This window comes from Xenopus tropicalis, chromosome 3 (assembly GCF_000004195.4).
Source record: "Xenopus tropicalis strain Nigerian chromosome 3, UCB_Xtro_10.0, whole genome shotgun sequence".
NCBI classification, from domain to species: domain Eukaryota; kingdom Metazoa; phylum Chordata; class Amphibia; order Anura; family Pipidae; genus Xenopus; species Xenopus tropicalis.
The window spans coordinates 71,224,659-71,243,470 of NC_030679.2; the positions used below are offsets into that span (position 1 = coordinate 71,224,659).

The 18,812-nt window shown below is 42.4% G+C and overlaps 1 protein-coding gene across 1 annotated transcript in view; it reads right to left on the reverse strand.

Moving 5' to 3' along the window:
- grm8 (glutamate receptor, metabotropic 8) overlaps window positions 1-14,851 on the reverse strand; it is a 444,690-nt gene extending 429,839 nt beyond the window's left edge. The window contains exon 1 of the mRNA XM_018092300.2: window positions 14,729-14,851. The gene's annotated coding sequence lies outside the window, so the exon portion shown is untranslated. The remainder of the gene's footprint in view (window positions 1-14,728) is intronic.
- Between the last annotated feature and the right edge of the window lie 3,961 nt (window positions 14,852-18,812).

An 18,812-nucleotide genomic window follows, 5' to 3' on the forward strand; every position in this document is an offset into this window, starting at 1 on the left:
TTTTTTTTTTTTTTTTTTCATTTTACCACTTTGTTTTTATTTTCTTTTACCTAAAAACTGTTTATTTTGACAGCGTAACTATTGGATCAGATATTCTGGCCACTAATTACACTGTCATGTAACTTATTTTGTTGTTTCACTGATTTGCACAATTTTTGTGGTTTTATCACATTTTATCCCTATATAAGTGTTCCTGATCTGTTTTTAGCGTAGCTTTGCCAGGTGTAACTTTTATGTATGTAGGGGATCAGAGAACCCTGTCCCCTGTTTCTCAGTCTGTGATCTCATCCAGCCTAGCTACAGCCTGGGGAGGGATCCGGTTGGCTGGCTGCCCCAGTGCACGTCTGGGAGAGGTGTGCCTAAGCTTTGGAGCCAAAAATCTAGGGGCGGGCCCAGCAGCTTATAAAGGGAGCCCCTGCTGTTGTTTGCCAGAGTTGAAAGAGATACAGTGTGAGCAGCCATATTGTGTGTTAGACTTGAAAAGAAAAAGTCTGCTGGGCTGCCAGGAAGGAATCAGTCCTCTGTGGTATCTCTTGTGTGTGTCCCCTGCTGTGAACAGGTATTGCTTGTTTGCCTGCTACGTGGGAACAGCCACCTTTATACAGGGAAGGTACTCTGGGGCAGGTAGCGCTACCTGGGGGGACTAAAGAGCTCTTGGGGAAGGGACTGAACTAACCAAAGGGTTGTGGTTTATCCGGATCCAAGTGGGGATTGGGCATCTATAGAGACTGTCGGTGCCAGCTGTGGATAAACTACATGGGTTCCTCAGAGCAGGAAAATCAGTTATACATAAAGTGGTAACTTCCAACTCCAACAGTTATATAAAGTTTAACATTTCTGCAAAAGCTGTGTGTGATTATTTCCTAGTGGAAATCCCCTAGAGGTGTGTTCCTCAGTGTCCACTAGGTGGAGGCACTGCGCTGTTCCCAGTTCCCAGTATCAATATTCTTTGAAGAACACACATCTGAAAATACAGTCCATATATAAGTGAATGTGCCAAGAAAGGGTTACATTTTGGAGGCACTGCTGAGATTCTATTGGGAAGCTGGGAATGTTGGATGAAAGCATGGCTGCACATGAAACCCCACAAACTGTTCGTCAGTGGTGCAATGCTTTGGGACTTAACCCCCGGAAGGTTGCTGTTGTGGGGCCCATGATGCCAAGAGTAAAGGAAGATTCTATTTATGAAATCCTTGATGGGGAGCCCATATTTTTCCGCCCAAGGGTGGCTGCGTCACGGCGAGATTCTGCCGGGGTTCTGCTGAATGTCCTTATAGACAGCCCCAGAGAGATAGACCGTGAGAGGGTTCCCCCTGATATTGATGCGGGAGATGAAGGGCCATGGAGGGTTGTTCTGCCAGATCTGTCTGATGACGCAGATGATTTAACTACCCATGTTGACACCCTTGTTTCCCAGTTTGCAGTTACAGCACCGGGAGGTGTGCTGCCCAGTAAGAGACTGTCTGATTCGCCAGCTGAACAGAGTCAAGTAAAGCAATGTCCATCCAGTGAGAGCGTGGTCTCCAAGGGGAGTCGGCCTAGCTCGGGAGGCCAGCTGGATACCCCTGATATTGTGAGTGCGCTGGGACTACTGACTGACCAACTGACTCAGCTGGCCTGGAATGGTAATTTTAAAAGACTTAAAGTGTTTTCAGGTGCAGATCCGGTACCCTCGGGTGAGGACTCATTTGAGAGTTGGAGAGACTCCACTGTGGTGTCCGTGAGAGATTGGACCGGCCCTGAGGCAACCATGAGAAGGAAGATCCTTGAGAGCCTTTGCTGCCCTGCTGTGGATGTGGTAAAATCCTACCTAGTTAGTCACCCTGATGCTACTTCAGGCGACCTGATAGAAGTCTTAGAGGTGACGTTTGGCCCTGTAGCAAGTACTACAGAGATGCTCCACAACTTCCACTGTACCTTCCAGAAAGAGAAGGAAGCCCTGTCTGCCTATCTGGTGCGGGTGGAGCAAGGCCTGAGATTGCTGGTGAGTCGTGGGGTAATCCAAAGCTCTGAAATGGATTCCCTGAGGATTCGCCAAATGAGGAGAGGGACTTTAAATAGTGACCCTGTTGCCGTGACAATTAGAGCTTACTACCAGGATACACTAACCCCTGGCTATGTTGCTCTGATGGAGAGAGTTCGGCGGGAGGAGGCTGATGCCTATGTGAGGGTGAGGAGGAGTTCCACCCTAGGGCATGCAGAGAAGTCCCCTGCTGATGTAAAGCTGCTGGAGGAAAATAAGAGACTTCGCAAAGAGTTGGAAGCGTTTAAAGCTAAACTGTCTGAGAGAGCCAAAACCCCAACTGAGACGAGGAAACCTCCAACGTGCTACCGGTGTGGCAGGATAGGCCACATACAGCCAAACTGCCCTGTTCCTGATGAGGTTCAGGTCCAGTCTGCACTGTGTAAAGTACGCCGGCGGCGTAAGAGACTTCCAGGGAAATGTTACAAGTGCCATGTGATGGGTCATCAGGCCCGGAACTGTAAGACTTACAAAGGCCCAACAGTACAGAAGTCCTACTATGAGCCATCAATATCCGAAAGTGACTCCCCTGAAGGAGATGAGGGGTTGAGTCAAAGGGAGACTGCTGTGGAGAACCCTGTGGAGTGTTGTACTGTTTCTGAGTGTAAGGAGGTACGGCAAGCGAGGCCGTTACCGGTTTTTCCAAGGGGAGAATGTAGGGGATCAGAGAACCCTGTCCCCTGTTTCTCAGTCTGTGATCTCATCCAGCCTAGCTACAGCCTGGGGAGGGATCCGGTTGGCTGGCTGCCCCAGTGCACGTCTGGGAGAGGTGTGCCTAAGCTTTGGAGCCAAAAATCTAGGGGCGGGCCCAGCAGCTTATAAAGGGAGCCCCTGCTGTTGTTTGCCAGAGTTGAAAGAGATACAGTGTGAGCAGCCATATTGTGTGTTAGACTTGAAAAGAAAAAGTCTGCTGGGCTGCCAGGAAGGAATCAGTCCTCTGTGGTATCTCTTGTGTGTGTCCCCTGCTGTGAACAGGTATTGCTTGTTTGCCTGCTACGTGGGAACAGCCACCTTTATACAGGGAAGGTACTCTGGGGCAGGTAGCGCTACCTGGGGGGACTAAAGAGCTCTTGGGGAAGGGACTGAACTAACCAAAGGGTTGTGGTTTATCCGGATCCAAGTGGGGATTGGGCATCTATAGAGACTGTCGGTGCCAGCTGTGGATAAACTACATGGGTTCCTCAGAGCAGGAAAATCAGTTATACATAAAGTGGTAACTTCCAACTCCAACAGTTATATAAAGTTTAACATTTCTGCAAAAGCTGTGTGTGATTATTTCCTAGTGGAAATCCCCTAGAGGTGTGTTCCTCAGTGTCCACTAGGTGGAGGCACTGCGCTGTTCCCAGTTCCCAGTATCAATATTCTTTGAAGAACACACATCTCCTGAAAATACAGTCCATATATAAGTGAATGTGCCAAGAAAGGGTTACATGTACAAAAATAACTTTACCTATTTTGAATTCATCAGAATGTGTACTTTCCAAAAATATATGGTTTTCTGGGGGTCACTGTATAGTTAGGGGGGGGTTACTGCACATAATACACTGACAGGGGGCTCTGTGTGCAAAAGCTGAGCTGGCAGGCGAGAAATCCTTATGCGCTATTTTCATTTTGGGTTCAGTACATACCGCAGACTTTGGTATATCTATGCATATTGGGCATCAATCTGTTCAGTAGGCCTCTGGTGTTCCTATTTGGGGTGACTTGCCTTTGTACGCAAGAAATTGTGTGAGATAAATGCGACAAATTGCAACATTTTTAGGCAATTTTCTGAAATGTCATAAAAACCAATAACTTTAGGAAAGCTCTGCAGATTGGTACTTTGGTGTAGAAAGGACTCTTTACCCTTGTTGGATTTGTCAGAATGTGTACTTTCCAAAAATATATGGTTTTGTGGGGGATCTGTATAGTTAGGGGAAGTTTTGGCACATAATACACTGACAGGGGGCTCTGTGTGCAAAAGCTGAGCTGGCAGGCGAGAAATCCTTATGCGCGATTTTCATTTAGGGTTCAGTACATACCGCAGACTTTGGTATATCTATGCATATTGGGCATCAAACTATTCAGTAGGCCTCTGGTGTTCCTATTTGGGGTGACTTGCCTTTGTACGCAAGAAATTGTGTGAGATAAATGTGACAAATTGCAACATTTTTAGGCAATTTTCTGAAATGTCATAAAAACCAATAACTTTAGGAAAGCTCTGCAGATTGGTACTTTGGTGTAGAAAGGACTCTTTACCCTTGTTGGATTTGTCAGAATGTGTACTTTCCAAAAATATATGGTTTTGTGGGGGTCACTGTATGGTTAGGGGAAGTTTTGGCACATAATACACTGACAGGGGGCTCTGTGTGCAAAAGCTGAGCTGGCAGGCGAGAAATCCTTATGCGCTATTTTCATTTTGGGTTCAGTACATACCGCAGACTTTGGTATATCTATGCATATTGGGCATCAAACTGTTCAGTAGACCTCTGGTGTTCCTTTTTGGGGTGATTTGTCTTTATCTGATCTTTATCAAGAAATTGTGAGAGATAAATGCGGCAAATTGCAACATTTTTATGCGATTTTCGAAAATGTCATATAAATCTGCAAACTTAGGAAAGCTTTACAGCTTGGTACTTTGTAGCAATAAGAAATATTTACCCATTATAGATTCGGGGGGATGTGTATTTTCCAAAAATATATGGCTTTCTGGGGTGAATGTACTTTTTTGTAGCATTATCCCACATAAAGGATGTAAATGTGTTGATTTTGCAGGAGCTGAAATGATAGATCATATGGGGGTATGTTCCCATTGGGGCCCCTACATGCCACATACTTAGGTAAACCTATACATATTGGGCATCAAACTGTTCAGTGGACCCCTGGCGTTCAAATTTAGGGTGTTTTATCTTGGTACCTAACACTATGTGGGAGATAAGATGCTGCAAAGTGGAAGCTTTGAGGGGATTTTTGGAAATGTCATCAGAATTGCTAACTTTAGAAAAGCTGTGCGGCTTGGTACTTTGGAGTAGAAAGACATGGGTACCCATTTTAGATTCGGGGGAATGTGTACTTTCCAAAAATATATGACTTTCTGGGGTGAGCGTACTTTTTTGTAGCTTTATCCCACATATAATGATGTAAATGTGTTGATTTTGCATGAGCTGAAATGACAGAAATGACAGTATATATGGGGGTATGTTCACATTGGGGCCCCTACATGCCACATACTTAGGTAAACCTATACATATTGGGCATCAAACTGTTCAGTGGACCCCTGGCGTTCAAATTCAGGGTGTTTTATCTTGGTACTTAATGCTATGTGGGAGATAAGATGCTTCAAAATGGAAGCTTTGAGGGGATTTTTGGAAATGTCATCAAAATTGCTAACTTTAGAAAAGCTGTGCGGCTTGGTACTTTGGAGTAGAAAGACATGGGTACCCATTTTAGATTCGGGGGAATGTGTACTTTCCAAAAATATATGGCTTTCTGGGGTGAGCGTACTTTTTTGTAGCTTTATCTCACATATAATGATGTAAATGTGTTGATTTTGCAGGAGCTGAAATGACAGAAATGACAGTATATATGGGGGTATGTTCACATTGGGGCCCCTACATGCCACATACTTGGGTAAACCTATACATATTGGGCATCAAACTGTTCAGTGGACCCCTGGTGTTCAAATTCAGGGTGTTTTATCTTGGTACCTAATGCTATGTGGGAGATAAGATGCTGCAAAGTGGAAGCTTTGAGGGGATTTTTGGAAATGTCATCAAAATTGCTAACTTTAGAAAAGCTGTGCGGCTTGGTACTTTGGAGTAGAAAGACATGGGTACCCATTTTAGATTCGGGGGAATGTGTACTTTCCAAAAATATATGACTTTCTGGGGTGAGCGTACTTTTTTGTAGCTTTATCCCACATATAATGATGTAAATGTGTTGATTTTGCAGGAGCTGAAATGACAGAAATGACAGTATATATGGGGGTATGTTCACATTGGGGCCCCTACATGCCACATACTTAGGTAAACCTATACATATTGGGCATCAAACTGTTCAGTGGACCCCTGGCGTTCAAATTCAGGGTGTTTTATCTTGGTACCTAATGCTATGTGGGAGATAAGATGCTTCAAAATGGAAAATTTGAGGGGATTTTTGGAAATGTCATCAAAATTGCTAACTTTAGAAAAGCTGTGCGGCTTGGTACTTTGGAGTAGAAAGACATGGGTACCCATTTTAGATTCGGGGGAATGTGTACTTTCCAAAAATATATGACTTTCTGGGGTGAGCGTACTTTTTACTAGCTTCATCCCACATATAATGATGTAAATGTGTTGATTTTGCAGAAGCTGAAATGACAGAAATGACAGTTCATATGGGGTATGTTCACATTGGGGCCCCTACATGCCACATACTTAGGTAAACCTATACATATTGGGCATCAAACTGTTCAGTGGACCCCAGGCATTCATATTTAGGGTGTTTTATTTGGTTACTTTATGACCTGTAGGAGATAAGATACTATAGACTAGAAGCTTTGAAGCGATTTTTAAAAAAAATCACAAATTTTGATAAAAACCAATAACTTTAGGAAAGCATTGCGACTTGATAGTTTGGAGTAGACAGACAGTTGTGCCTATTCTGTATTCCCCAGAATCTGTTCTTTCCAAAAATGTACAATTTTCTGGGATAAACCTTCTGTTAGTGGAATTTTGGCCTTGAAATCCAAAGTATGCAGTTTTTTTGGAGCAGTGCTTTGGGAATTTGGTAGTGTACTGCTGGGAGTTTTTGACCTATACAAGTGAGAAATCTCCATAAAACTATATATATTTGGTATTGGCACGTTCAGGAGACATGGGACTTTCCAAATCAGTTGTATATTCGTGCATAAAATAATTTTTGTTTCTAGTATGTGTGATTATATTATGGAAAATTTGATTTTTTTTGCATTTTTAGACATTTAGAAGCCTATATCTTGTTACAGAATTGGAATTACACAAAAATTCTACCATATTTTGAAAGCTTAGGTTGTTCTGAAAAAAACGATATATTGTTTTCCTTGGTAAACTAAAAGTCCCCCCGAGGAAAGGCCCCTAAAGTGAAACAGTGCAAAATGTTCAAAAACTGTCTGGCAATACAAGTTCCGCTTTGACCAAAATGGCTGGCAGTAAAAGGGTTAAACTGTTTAATCCAGTAATCCTCCTTCAGCATACTTTGAAACATTAACATCTGTAGTCTTACAGTATATACATATATTACAATATGGTTTATATATATTTTACACTGCATCCCATGGTACAAATATTACATTTGGGCTTCTGGTAATGCCCAGGCTTTATACACCAACATAAAACATAGTGTGGAATTGTCAACAGTGAAATATTTTTGAGCTCAGTGTCTTCTGTTCCATTTTTACAGTAGTTGTTTATGTTGGGTAGTAAAAATTTAAACTTGCATGTCCAAGGTGATTGTACCAAAATACATTTAAAATATTATAAGAGGTAGTCCATCATATAAATCCAAAAAACAGGGTCTCTAGAGGTCAAAACCAGGCTATTCCCCTAGCTAAATTGGTGTTCATAGAGTACACAATTAAGCAATAATTCTTAAATGTCATTTACCGTAAAAACAAAGTGGTCAGGAATGTGTATGATGAAATATATGTAAACCCATGTCTCATCACATTATATTTTCCACCTTGGATTTTTAAAAAGCTAAGTATCTTGCAATATCGGCTTAACCATTTCAGTAAAAGTGCCAGAGCTTTATTCTATGTATGTACTCAAATTTTATTACTTTTATGCAATTGCAAGGATTAAAGTGATGCAACAAGAAGTACTAACTTTACTGTTGGTGGATTCACATAAAAAATATATCTGTTATTATGGGACTGGACAATAGTGTTTGCTTCACAATAACCAATAAATATGCACTTTATATTACTGTTTGTCTACAATCTGATATAAAAAGTTAGCATAAGTTGGACCAGGAATTGCCATTTATGCATTACCATTATTAGTTTGTGATTGGTATCAGTATTGAATGTGTACCTATAATTTTGAAAGGGATCTAAATAAGTTACAAAACAGAGAGAACTACTGGATTCATAAACTTGGGTGCCTTACTGGTGAATTACTTAACAGTTTGTTTCTAATTTATTGTTTTAAAAAAATACAGGGTATCTGTTGCATAGTATATATTTTTTTTATCATTATTATTATTGGACTTTCAGTATTAGAATATGTGCACAGCACATGGTTGATTATTCCAACTCTGAAATTGTATTTTAATTTTGGCTTTTCCACTTTAAGGCCTGGAGAGCAAATTTTGGGTCTTGGCTTGTTCTACCATTATACTGTATTGGAGTGTGCATGCAGGCCCGGATTTGTGGCGAGGCCCCAAAGGCCTGGGCCTAGGGCGCCACAATTCTAGGGGCAGCATGCCGCCCCAACAAAATTTTGACGTTTAGTGGCCATACAGAGCAATGGGGACTTCTCCCCACTGCTCCGTATGGAAGGTTAAATGGCCGCGCATGAGTCGGCGCAGCGTGGCGAGGCGGGGAGGTTTGCTTGTGCATGCGCGCCGGGGGGGGGGGTTGGTAGCGAATGGGGGGGGGCAGCCTCGGGGCACTTGGATTTGAAATCCGGCGCTGTGTGCATGTGTCAATAAGGATTACACAGCCAGTGTCTTGTAAATGTCTATTGTCATAACAAAAGAGACTAACTGTAAACATTAACCTAAACACAGGGAGAGTTATGAAACCCCTGCATTCACTATAAATCAGTAATTTCAGCTACAGCAGCATTGCCCAGCTGAAGGCATGTAATCCTCCTTGGACATCTTCCCATGACATCATAATTTAATTTATTATGGCCCCAGAGAGCCCTGAACTATATACAGGGCTGCCATCAGGGGGGGGGGGAAGGATTGGGGGTACATTTGTGCCAGGCCCCATAAAATCTTCATTGGTAAGGGGGCCTGGTCACTTCGCGAAAGTTACGCACATTTTGTAAGTTACGTATGAAGTTATGCCAAGTTTACATAATTTACACAAAAACTGCCAAGAAAATGGTTAACTTGCCCAGAAACTTATTATAAATAGTTATTTTAACTATTTATATGAACTTCATGTAACTTCAGCTGTTTATATTGGAAGCTATATTACTACATGTACTTTTCAGCAGTGGGTATGACTGTTATTGGGCCCAACAACATCATTGAGCCCCTACGCTTATGTAATTTACGTAGATTATGCATAAACTTTCAAAGAAACGTACATAACTTATGTATAAACTCTGCTGAACTCCCAATTAAAATACTGACTTATTAGCACATAAATTATTTTTACTATTTTTATGAACTACTACTGACTAGTTAGGGCCTCACAGCAATATCATTGGGCTCCTAAACTTATGCAGTTTAAGTAACTTATGCAAAAACTACGGTACTGTGTTTATGGGGGGCCCCCCATATAAATAACTTATACAGGGCCAAAATTTCTGATGGTGGCCCTGACTATAGTCTTACCGAAATCCAAGGCCTCCAAAACAATACACCAATCATAAACGCAGCACCTACACAGATTATAAAATTTGCATTTGCACATACTAGAGGTTATTCAAACTAGTATGTACATTGAATTCTCGACTGAGAAAGTAGGGAACTGAACCTCGGCATCTAATGTAAAAGACAATCATTTGTGTCATTATTGGTTACAAAGAGGCCCTAATTCACTGCCCTGCTATATTGATACACCAAGGCATACCTACAAAATATAGACTGCTGAAACGTTGCAGTTCTTGGAAGATTAATAATAATAAGTACCGTATATACTCGAGTATAAGCCGACCCGAATATAAGCCGAGGTACCTAATTTTACCTAAGAAAACTGGAAAAACTTATTGACTCGAGTATAAGCCCACCCCAGTTACATGGGAGTAGGAGAAACAATAGGTTACCTCAAAACAGTTCTAATGTGTAGCACTTGCTCCTTCTGGAAGCTCAGACCCAAGCACAATACCCTGAGAAAGAAGTGAGAAGTGACAGGTGTAGGAGAGCACAGTAGCTGGTGGATCCAGGCGAGGTGTGCCTAATATCACTGCAAGAGGGCTAAGCAAAATAACATCTCCTGAATATGAGTTCTGTATAGTAATAAATAAAATATGAGTTCTGTATAGTAACAACAACTAATACAGCTGTACAAACTAAATTCCAAATTGGGAAATATATCCTCCTTCTACATTATATATAATTGGACATTCACTAGAAGTCAGTGTACTGTTTTCATAATTCCTCGAGGGGGGCCCTCTTGTGCTGTTAGCCAAGAAACATGCCCTCTCTGCTGTACTATAGAACCAGCCCTTTATTTTCCACTAAAATAAAATATAAATTCATTATGCTCCACTTTTGCCCTTTAACCTGCCATTATTAATGCTCAGTATTGTTACTATGAAGTATGAATGATTCTGCAAAACGTTGGGGCCCAGAGCTGCCCATGAGGGCTAAGGCTAGTGCCACAAGGGGCAGATTCACAGCCTGCAGATAAACGCAGGCCCAGAATCTGCCCCTACACTTGAAGAATCTGTCCAGGGGCAGGCACAAGCAGTGTATAGCTTCCGTGCATCCCTTAATGGCGCAGCGATGTGTCTCGCTTTCAAAGTAGATTCCGCAAGTGCAGCTGTGTGAGAGTGGCTGTCTTTGCCCCAGGATCCTGTCCACCAAGTTCGGCACTTACCCCTAGCTTCCGTGCATCCCTTAACTTAATGGCGGCGTTGCTTACGATGCCGGCAGCACGCACGTTCGGTCATCCAATCGCGCGCAACGATTTACCGTATATATCCTAGTATATGCGCGAGTATAAGCCGAGGCTTACTTTTTGAGCACATTTTTAGTGCTGAAAAACTCGGCTTATACTCGAGTATATACGGTATCAAGTATAAATAAATCTAAAGCAACTGGACTTGTTAAGTAATCATTGAACACGTTTCACTACTCATCCGAGCAGCTTCTTCAGTTCATTAATAATAAGTGTTTCTACCAAATCCCTATGCCATGGCAATGTTTATGGCAGTCTCTATTGTATAAATGAACATAAAGCCAGGCCCAAGGACCCAGACGCAGCACTGGCAAGATTCAACACACAATTTGACTATAAACAAGCAGGCACATAATCAGGCCACAGAACCAAAGCTGTAAATAGTGAATCACATCTGGCTGCCTGGTGCCACTAAAAGAGCCTATAGCCTTAACCTGCAAGTATATAGCATGTACATATCAGGAGCATTTAAGCCAGCAAGCTGTATCACAGCAAGTGTATAGTAACTATCTGCAACTTGAATGTTGCATTTAAAGGGGAACAATTATGAAAAATGTTTTTATAATATTAAAAATATTAAGTCTAGACAAGCATTTTAACAATTTATAGCTTTTACAAATTTTGCGCCGTTACAAAGTTATGGCTAATTATTGAAGCTGCTTCTCATCAACTACCCTCCAGAATCTCTAGCTGCCTGGTCTGTGTCAGTGATGCAGAAATTTATAAATGATGGAGCAGAGTTAGGCTAATGCCACACGAGGTGTATTCTTGGAAGCCAAAAAACGCATGCCAAGAATACTCCCCGCAACTGTAAATTCAGCCTACCTTGTTCCTGCACCCGAATGAATGGAATACGCTTGGGTGCAGGCACATGTAGCCGATATCCGCCAAAAAATGGGAGACTTAACATTGTCAGCGGATATTGGCTACATGTGCCTGCACCCAAGCGTATTCCATTCATTCGGGTGCAGGTACAGGTAGGGACATTTTTGAGCGTATGGAGTGTATTCTCGGCAATCGTTTTTCGGCTTGCCGAATATACGCTCCATACACCCCGTGTCGCATTAGCCTAAAAGCTGATTTGCTGTGGTATGTCATGAGGCCACTTCCCTCAACAACAAACATGTGAAAGGGAGAAATAAAGGAATGGAGCCAGGGTGGGCACGGATGAAGCTATATTTGTACATATAACAGTAAAGCATGCTCTTTTGCATTTGGGTTAGATCTGCTGCCAATCACCCTCCTGCAATTTACACATGCAGATACAAAACGTAATTCAATAGCCAGATACAGGTGTAACAATATAGTTTATAAAAAGAGACTTCCTTCATACCAGGGACACATCAACTACAGCAATATTACAGACCTCTGCGCAGGCAACTGTGTGTGTACAGACACATAGATTCCTGTGTGCTGGATTCAGACACCTCTCTATGAGCTCTCCTGTACAGTACACTGACTAGCCAGGCTTTCAGGCTTCTTGATTAGCCAACTGAGTCAAATCAGGCAAACCTAGTCAGTCTGTAGCATTTAGGCTAATGCCAGATGAGGCATAGGGCGGATATTTTTGGCAAAAAACGCTTGCCAAAAATACCACCATACGCCTCCTCAGGTGCAGGCACATGTAGCAAATATCCGCATAAAAATGCGAGAGAATGCAAAGTCTCGCGTTTATATGCTTATTTCGGCTACATGGGCCTGCACCCATTCATTCGGAGGTATTTTCGGCAAGCGTTTTTCAACTTGTCTAAAATATACGCCATACGCCTGGTCTGACATTAGCCTTACTCTGCCACAGCAATTTCTTAGCAATTAGCAGTATAAAAAGAATATATTTCTAGGCCATGAGCTGTACATAACTGAACTTTATATGCAGTGGTATAAATATGTAACCAGTGAATGCGTGCATGCCTCTGATAACACTGGATGCAGAATCTTTTAATGGCTAAACTTAGCAGACCTTGCGGTCTGGCCCCCCCCACCCGCCAGGGTCTGCTACCTCTATAGCCCATGAAAGATTCTGCATCCAGTGCTAGCAGAGGCATGCACACATTCACTGGTGCATGCATCTGCCTGCAACAAGGGGGACAGGTTAGGCTTTGGTGAGCTCCAGTAATCTCCAAATATTTTTTTGCAGGGGGCCCAGAGGCATGCTGTTATGCCTCTGTTTATATTTCTAATTGGTTTTTGTTTTCCCCTGATCTGCCTTCTGTGATCCCCAGTTTGGAAACACAGTGAAGAAAAAAAAAAAAATTCTTGATTTAGATAATAGATTATAACCATGCCTGAAGCCAGTCCATGTATTTTAAGTTTATGTTGTATTCTATTGTTTAACTACAACTCCCATCATCACCTGCCAGCTCACTTGACATGTACGTTTCTTGGCCTTCAAGCCAAATAACTCAATTGCTGCTGCTGTTCAGCAAAGAAAAAGAAAGAGAAATGTGGCTTCTTTCAGAATTTTCTCATGAATAACCAAGAAATAAAGTTGTATGTGTTTGTTAGTGACTCAGGTGAGTGAGATGGACAATGTCAGACAACATAAGGGTGAATTGGTTGAATTTGGTTTTTTTTAGATGTCAGTCAATAATGGTTGGGCCACTCCCACTCCTTTCTGCTCAGAACACAAGCAGCCTGCGAGTACTGAGTCAAGTTAAGCAGATTCCCATTCCTGAGCGTTCTCCTTTAAGCAAGTGTAGAAAGCATACAGGAAGAATGGCCACTAACTTTATTCTAGAATTGGACACTGCCTTTAGGCAAGTGTACCCAACACATATGCAGCCTGGCTTTTGTATCCAAGACAACATAGGCCTCTGTATATAAGCAAGTTTATATTACTTACGTACTGCTTGGCTGTTGCCATTAACCAGTACTGGCTGCTGCATTTAACACATACATATATACAGCTGGGCTGTTGCATTTTAACCAGTAATATCCACAGCATATAAGCAAATATACATTACACATGAGAAAACCCTGCTTTAAAGGAGAAGGAAAGGCCAAGTCACTTGTGGGTGCCACCAGCCTTTAATAACAAAGACGGCTTCTCACTCTACTGCGCATGTGCCGGCCCAGGGATTTTGCCGGCAGAAGAGACACGGAAGAAGGAAGCGCATCGCTGCAGGTACCCCAGGCAGTGCTGTTTTCTCCGAACAGTGGCACCAGCCAGGGGTAAAAGGTAAGCAATTTAAGTCACTTGGGGGTGCCTAACATTTTGGCACCCCCAAGTGACTTAGCCTTTCCTTCTCCTTTAACTCAAATGATTCTTAAAACAGACATGATACAGGGCCTCCTGATCAATGAAGTGAGTTTTATGTTTTTATATACACCTTTATATATAGACCCTTTAAACTGTATAAGCAAACAACTCATAACGTAATAACAATAAACACAGTTTGGATGCTGCTTTAAGACTTTAAAAATACAGAACCTCAGAACTACTGAGCTATTAAGCATAAAGATTTAGCTTGGTTGTTACATTAGCAAGCACCAGAATATTAAGATGAATGCCATTCACATTTGGTTATTACGTTAGCCAGATCCAGTACCACAGAAATGTTTTAGACAACACAATCACGTTGCTTGTTATCATAGTTTACATTAGCCAGCTCCAGAACAACAGATGCGTTTAACATCTGCCTTCAGTTTCATTGTTACCATAAGCAAGCCTGAGAACACACTGATATAGAGCCAAATGCTATGCATTCTATCTGAAGGCAACCCCAGACTAGCCAGTATCCCAACATACACAATGACTGAATGCAGTAATGTTATCATATTACAGGACACCAGTTTGTTAGCGCTATATCTAGCTGTACTACAGAATAGATCCATATTCTGAAGTAAAAGTTAGTCTGAATAATGAAGCAAAAAACAGGTACAGGACACAGGTATAACACAGACACCCTTACCTGAAAATTCCAGAGCTTCTTTCAGAGCAACTAAGATATTTGGGGGAGGGGAACCTACCTACCAACCACAAAATGGTGCAACCCAGGATAATTTCCTGATCCCCTACAGCTGGGGTCTGCACCGCTCACAGAATATACAGACAGGCATTGTACCCACACCACTCACAGAATATACAGACAGGGGTTGTACCCACACCGCTCACAGAATATACAGGCAGGCATTGTACCCGCACCTCTCACAGAATATACAGGCAGGCATTGTACCCACACCACTCACAGAATATACAGACAGGGGTTGTACCCGCACCGCTCACAGAATATACAGACAGGCATTGTACCCACACCACTCACAGAATATACAGGCAGGCATTGTACCCGCACCTCTCACAGAATATACAGACAGGGGTTGTACCCGCACCACTCACAGAATATACAGACAGGGGTTGTACCCGCACCTCTCACAGAATATACAGACAGGGGTTGTACCCGCACCTCTCACAGAATATACAGACAGGGGTTGTACCCGCACCACTCAGAATATACAGACAGGCATTGTACCCGCACCTCTCACAGAATATACAGACAGGGGTTGTACCTGCGCCGCTCACAGAATATACAGACAGGCATGTACCCGCACCGCTCACAGAATATACAGGCAGGCATTGTACCCGCACCTCTTACAGAATATACAGACAGGGGTTGTACCCGCACCACTCACAGAATATACAGACAGGCATTGTACCCGCACCTCTCACAGAATATACAGATAGACATTGTACCTGCACCGCTCACAGAATATACAGATAGACATTGTACCTGTTCTGCTCAGAGAATATACATCCACACATTGCATCTGCAATGCTCACCATATACATACAGACACTGTACTTGCTCTGCTGACATAAAATACAAATTGTTTGCAAGAGTTATAAAAGGGCTATAAGGCTCAGGCTATGGCCCAGGGGCGTTCAAGCCCCTATCCCCTCACTTGTGAATTGGACAATGCCGAACAATCACTTCTTCCCCTCTAAATAAATTACATTTCCCTCAGTTTGAGGTGGGTGGGGTTTGATTAGTTGCACTTGAACACACAGCATTAATATAACCACTGAGACTCAAATGGAGCTTACTCTGCTGGTTGCTGCTCCTGAAGTGATTGCTCTTAAAGTGGAGTTATAAACACAAGAATTAGTGGGTGCTCTGTAAGTGAAGCAAGGTACACATTTGTTATTTATTCTTTTTTCTCTGTCTATTTTTAACTGTTGCAAGACTTAAGGTCTGACTCAATGCACAGTCTGCCACATGTATGCAGTTTTGGAACAACAGTTCCAAAGTGCTTACCTCTGTCATGGATGTGCGAATTGCCACTTTAGAGGCTCGCCTTAGAGCCCTAGAGCAGCGTTTTTCAACCACTGTTCCGAGATGTTGCCTGGTGTGCCGTAGGCAGGGCACCAATGTACTAGGGGGGCACTGCTCTTGGCACCAATGTACTAGGGGGGCACTGCTGCTGGGCACCAATGTACTAGGGGGGCACTGCTCTTGGCACCAATGTACTAGGGGGCACTGCTGCTGGGCACCAATGTACTAGGGGGGCACTGCTGCTGGGCACAGAGTTAAATTTTTTAACATTTTCTAATGGTGGTGTGCCTCGTGATTTTTTTCATGAAACAAGTGTGCCTTTGCCCAAAAAAGGTTGAAAAACACTGCCCTAGAGGAACAAATTGCAACACTGTGCTTGATTGACAATCTTGAGAGGAGTATCTTGCTCACTGAGCAGGAGGGGGGGGGGGGCACAGCGGCAGGATGATGAGGCAGTAAGGTGGGTGACAGAAAATCTAGTGCGGGAAAAAGGAAAAGGGAGGCTGCTCCGAGGTTTGTGTATCCCAACAGATTTGCCAGATTGTGTGAAGAAGATGGGAGAGTGAACTCTGGACTGGTTCTAAAAGCTAAATTTAGACATGCAGCTTACATTAGTTTTGATTGCCAAACCGCTTCACTTAATTTTTCAGGATTGATTTGACAAAATTGGAAAACCGGGCAGCAAAGGGGAAAATGGGGAAATTAAAAAGCGCAAAGTTAAACATTTTGGTAGAAATATCAATGCAAGTTATACACTAAATGGTAATGTTTTGGGGGGATTTTTAATTGAGAAGGATCTGGGGATTTTTGTAGATGACAAACTGTCTAATTCCAGGTGGTCATTCAGTGACTACTAAAGCAAAGAAAATGCTGTCTTGTATAAAAAAGGGCATTGGCTCAAGAGATGAGGCCTCATCAGTGCAGTTTAGGGCTACAGTCCTTAAAGGAGAAATATACCCCTGGGTGCAAAAAGCATTCTTATCTATCATTGCCTAGACCCCCCTCACTTCATCCCGTATCACATCAGATGGACCAGAGGCCACCCCTTTAGATTAGAGGAACGGAACTTTCATTTGAAGCAGTGTAGGTGGTTTTTCATGGTGAGGGCAGTGAGGTTGTGGAATGCCCTTCCTAGTGATGTGGTAATGGCAGACTCTGTTAATGCCTTTAAAAGGGTTTGAATAACTTCAATCATATCCAAGTGATACTAAAATCTACAAGCACTGCAGTGTGGCTGTCTCTTATTGGCTTTGCTTAAGCATTTAGGGTTGCATGTTTTACACCTTTGGTGGGGGTGCACACTGAGATTGAGAGTTGACTCTTTAACCCTAGACAGCATGGTTTCCTTCACTGATTGTGTTAAAATCTACAGTTAGTATTGACGTTGGTATATATGGTTTATGCATATGAGCGTATAGATAGGTCAGTATAGGTTTGTGTGTGTGCTGGGTTTACTTGGAAGGGTTGAACTTGATGGAGTGTTTTTTCAACCCTATGTAACTCACCAAAAGATGTCGGTGACCCAGGTGCAGCAGCCCTGAGCCCATAGCATAGAGAGAAATCCAAGACACCAAAAACCTGTAGTTGTGTAACTCCAAAACTAAAGGAAACAATATTTAAATAACTTACGTAGTGAAAATTATTATGATTGTTCCAATAAAAGACTTTTTGAACTGAGAGCACGGGTCGGTAATATGGTAGAGTGCAAGTCCATAAAGGTTTTTTGTATAAAGCTCAGGCCCCTAATTAAATGTTAGGCACCCCCAAGTGACTTAAATCGCCTAACTTTCCCCCCGGGCTGGTGCCCCTGTTCGGAGAGAACAGCACCAGCCCAGGGTAGCAGCAGCGCTTCTTCCTTCGTGAAAAAGCCGAACTTTAACAGAGAAGTCGGCTTTTCACTCTAATGCGCATGTGCCGGTCCCGGGAATTAGCCGGCAAAACGAAGCAGGAAGGAGGAAGCGCTCGCTACAGGTACCCCGGGCTGGTGCTGTTTTCTCCTAACAGGGGTACAAGGTAAGTGATTAAAGTCACTTGGGGTTGCCTAACATTTTGGCACCCCCAAGTGACTTAGCCTTTCCTTGTCCTTTAACAGGTGTTAAAATGTATGTTTGTTTTTTTGAACACAAACATATCAGAGTTCATGTCAGTTTTACAAGCTTTTGGATATCCACAAGGGGACTACCTTACAGTAATTTTTTCCAATACCTTTTTTTTTAAAAGTTTTTCTGAGCCCTCAAATGTCAAATTACTACAAAGCAGACTATAAACAAAAGCAACTTGATAAACATTTTACTTTACTTCAGGCTCTGCAAAAAGCATGTTACTGCTGCTAGACTAGACATAGTGCTGCTAGACTAGACATAGTGCTGCTAGACTAGACATAGTGCTGCTACCACTATGGGTTTACTAAAGTGGAAAATGTACAGGATTGTAAGATGATTGCATAAGAGCTGCCATCTATTTAAAAAAATGTGCTACTTGTAAATAAAAGCCTGTACTGTTCATAAGGTGTTTAAATATTCCTGCAGTCCATGGGTTAACGCTAGATTTGGCAGCATTTTTGTAAACCCTTTCAAAAACAGTGGGTACATGGTTCCTTCTATTCATTTCTAAATTATAATAATAATGTCCTTTAAACCCCTTTATGCTTCCCGGGGGAGGCTATATCTGGAATGAATGTAAAATAATATGCAATAAATATTCATTTCATAAAATGAATTTAATA